This window comes from Lipotes vexillifer, unplaced genomic scaffold, assembly GCF_000442215.2.
Source record: "Lipotes vexillifer unplaced genomic scaffold, Lipotes_vexillifer_v1.1 scaffold415, whole genome shotgun sequence".
Classification (NCBI taxonomy): domain Eukaryota; kingdom Metazoa; phylum Chordata; class Mammalia; order Artiodactyla; family Lipotidae; genus Lipotes; species Lipotes vexillifer.
In genome coordinates this window covers 478,618-482,830 of record NW_006774345.1, presented here as the reverse complement: position 1 = coordinate 482,830, position 4,213 = coordinate 478,618, and the positions used below count along the sequence as shown (strand labels likewise).

Below are 4,213 nucleotides of genomic sequence, written 5' to 3'. Positions count from 1 at the left end.
AGGGAAAGACTCCTAATATTTTAAGTAGAGGATCAAGTTGTTTAGCCAAGAAATTTGGATTATGAAACTCTCTATATAGAGATGTTGATACAGATATATAGATGTTGATACAGATATATGTCACACTTACATAAATAAGCGGTGTTACTATGGTTGATAAGAAACAAAACAAAGAACATGCTCAGGATACAGGTGGCTCTCCATATTTTCAGTATGGATGCTAACAGAGCAAAGGTTAACACTTACTGATATGTGATACATTTAAAAGACATAAATCCTCCCCGTTGAGTTTCAACAAGGTTATGGGAACAAAGAACTATCCTAACAGGAAAATAATATGTATCTATATAACAATAACGTTCTTATCAATGTACATTTAGTTCAAACACTTGGTAATAAAGACCAAATAAATTTCACTGATTCCTTAGGAAGAGATAAAATCAGCATCATTTAGAAATGCTGATCTTTCAATTTTGCCCCTAAATCGAGGGAAATGACAAGCGCAGGGCAGCTTCCGCAAGCTGTCAAATTTCTTGCGATTGCAGAATACTGCTCTGGTCATCTTCCAACAGAGACACATTAAAACATTATTTTTTTTTTTTCAGAATAGGGATTTGCTTTAGTTACTGAAGCGTAACCCTGCCTCTGATGAATCATAACTTTGAATTCTTAACGTTAAGAGTTTTGAAAAGCGTAAAATAGTTTACCTTGCTGTCCAGGAATGTATCGCTGAGTCCTGTGTCTGGATCTGAAGTTTGCTAAAATCAGTTAAGAAAAAAAAAAAAAAACTTTGACTAGAAGAATTTGTTTTTATTTTATGCTGTCTAGCCTCCTACGAGAAAAAATAAAACCTCCTCTGACCAGTCACCATGAACACCTTTGATCTATTGTTTCCACTTTGACAGAGCTTCAGAACACCGCTTACCTCAGTTTTCCTGGATCTTCCTCGTCCCTTTCTATTGGTCACTGCTCATTCAAAGTAATGGATTGACCCAGGCTCCACTGTCGTGTTTTTGTGAATCCTCCCTAATATATATGCATCCATGGCTCCAGCTTTAACCCCTCCAACAACCACAGCACCTCAGTACCTAGGTAGCCCAGCACAGGAAATTCTGACTTTAATCTCAAGAACCTATAACAAAATTCAGTGCAACTTTCACTCTGAGTTCACAGTCCCAAAGATATTGTAATGCACTGATCTGGAGACCTGATCTAACAGCAAGAAACTAAAAGCAGTTTTGATTTCAACTACAACAAAAAGATTTTAAAGCATTTTTCTCTAGATGATCTTTTTTAAAAATTGGATACAAAGACATAAAGACCAATGTTTTCTGTTTATATGGAAATATTTTATTCATTTTTTTGTGTAAAACAGATGCTGGGATTCTATTTAGATATATTGTTTTTAGTCAAGGGGAAAAAGATAAAAAATGTATTTGAAAAATTTAAAAGTGAAATCAGGAAAGCTCTACCTGATGTTGGCACTAAATATGGTATATAGAAATAACTGTTTTATAGAAATAATTTTTGTGTCTCTATTTCATATTGGGAGCTTTATTCCAAATAATTATTAAAATGAGATTTTTCTTTCCTGCATTATAAAAGATGTTTTGCATTTAGGCCATTATAGGACATTCTGCTGCACTGTTTTGTTTTTTGTTTTTCTTTAACATACAAGTTTAGGATAATGTGTCTTCCAGTTCTTGTAATTTGAGGGAAAAAAATGGTATGCCTCTTAAGGAAAGAAAAAAAGTTTTGAAAATCTCATTTTCAGATATTACCCTGCTGATTGATTGTAATCATTTTGTTTTTCAAAATCTATCGTATTCTGGGAAAAGGGAGTTGTATTGATATGACTCACTCAACACTGCCCACATAAATATTATCAAAGATAGAACACAGTGAAGAGGGGAGAGCACTGGTCTCAAAAATATTTTTCAGAATCACTTACTCCCTTTCTCCTAAACACAGTTTTGTCATCCACAACATACTGCTGGGGGCTTCCCTGGTGGCGCAGTGGTTGAGAGTCCGCCTGCCGATACAGGGCACACGGGTTCGTGCCCCGGTCCGGGAAGATCCCACATGCCGCGGAGCGGCTAGACCCGTGAGCCATGGCCGCTGAGCCTGCGTGTCCGGAGCCTGTGCTCCGCAACGGGAGAGGCCACAACAGTGAGAGGCCCGCGTACCGCAAAAAAACAAAATCAAAAACAAAAACATACTGCTGGACTACCTCACAAGGTTGGCCTTAATATGTTGTAAATGATTAGAAAATGTTAGCCTTTCTGTAGCATTAGACCTACACTCTCAACTGAAAAATACCTTTAATTTTCAGAGCCTTGATAGCTTAAGATCAAATTCAGACATGATCTCTTAGTAGCCCAACAGGTACACTCCTATCATATTTTAAGGAAAAAATCAAGTGTTAATTTGCTTTTGTCATAACAATGATCTCCTCTCTCTACTGCACTTTTCCTTTTCTCTTTCTTCTTTTTCTAAACCCTCAGTATAAAACAACAGATGATCTCTGAATCTGCACGGCCCCCTTTAGCTACTCTCTTATTTCTTAATTTTCTTTTTTAGCAAACTTATTTTAGTCATTTCTTAATTCTATTACACAAATTTTGCTATGTGTCCATTGTAGGAAATTGGCTGCCTCCAATTTCTGTTTCTTATTCACCATTCCACCCATGATTCACCCATCAAAATAAGGTTTCTAATCCCTCTGCTTCCCTCACATTGCTCTAACAACAACAACAAAAAAGCAATAACCTTCATATTTACTAATCTGTTGAAGTCTTTTAGTGTTTCGCCTACTTGACTTGTGACTTTTGGCAATGCAGACCCACCCCTTTAATAAAATGTTTCTTGGACTACATTCTCTCCTACTTTTTCCTCCCCTTTCTTTGTGACTTCTCTCTATCTATGTTCTGAAGCTCTCTGTTTCCTCGAACAGTTTTTTAAAAAGCTTTTCTAGCATTTAAGTCTCTTTGAGATTCTAGGATCTCAAAGATTTTTAAACGATTCCAAGTTTTTAACCATTCCCTTTATTATGATGACTCCTGAGGCTCTTTCTTCAATCTAGCCTACGGAAGAAAAACTGCACTCCAATGTGTGTATCCACTTGCTTTCTAGACATCTCCTGTTACAGGTCTCACAACCATATATCTAAAATGAAATTCACTATCTCCCTTTAACTGCTTTTGTCACTTTATACTTTTGAGTGACGCTATCATCTTATTCAGTCTCCTAAACCAGAAATCTGGAAATCATTCTCAACCCTTCCTTCTCATTTTGTGAGCATATGATAGCAATCACATTTTAAGGACCCTGGGAGACATGATATAAATAAAAATGATCATCTACAATGCTTGCCAGGTTTGGTATCATTGTTTCCAGACTAAAATATAGGATGTCTTCTGCTGTTAGTATAATCTCTGTTTGTCTATGTCTTAATTTTTCCCATTACAATTCAATCTACCCTTCTTTGATTACTGATTCCTGAAGGATGGGGACTTAACTCTTCATTAGGACTGCTTAAGTGGAAGTTCAATAAATTAAATTAAGACAATGGTGCAAACCTCTGAGTCATGCTAGTTGTTATAAGAATTAATGGAAGACTCTGCCCAGTCTTATCTGACTCTGCTAAGAGGGAAAAATGAAGCCTAATGTGTAACGATGTGGCTTTGAAATTGTCCTTCTAATGACAGACTAATATTTTAGAAGTCCCTGGGGCTTTGGACATGGTAGGTATCCAATAACTATTTACCAAATGAGCAAATAAGGCACATGTATCATTTTAATAATTATGGTTTTTTTTGATCAGCATAACTACTATGTGAATAGGAATATAGTGAAGAACCTTCAAAATATGGTTAAAAAAATGTGAGTTAGAGTCTTCCTGTTGCATCTTACTAGCTGTTTGTGCGGGCACAGGTTATTTAACCATCGTAAGCCTAAGTCTACCCATAATGCACCTGTTCTGACTACTATGAAGGGTTGTTTGAAAATCAAAGAAGATAATGGTGGTGAACATGTCAGAAGGCCCAGAAATTTCTTTCAGCAGAGAATGTGATAGTTGGTATCTTGGCCTTCCTGAGAGAAGTCCTAGAAACTTGAGATGGAGTTAAAGTCTTGGTGGCTTAACCTCTTTTCCTTCTGTTAGCACGTTTTGATGTTTCCTGTTTGCTTATCTTGCTTCTACTTCTTAGTAAAA

At 36.4% G+C, this 4,213-nt stretch overlaps 1 protein-coding gene across 1 annotated transcript in view; it reads right to left on the bottom strand.

The window, feature by feature from the left end:
• The window catches only part of KERA (keratocan), an 8,158-nt gene extending 6,855 nt beyond the window's left edge, over window positions 1–1,303 (bottom strand). The window contains exon 1 of the mRNA XM_007449109.1: window positions 708–1,303. The gene's annotated coding sequence lies outside the window, so the exon portion shown is untranslated. The remainder of the gene's footprint in view (window positions 1–707) is intronic.
• Window positions 1,304–4,213: the final 2,910 nt, after the last annotated feature.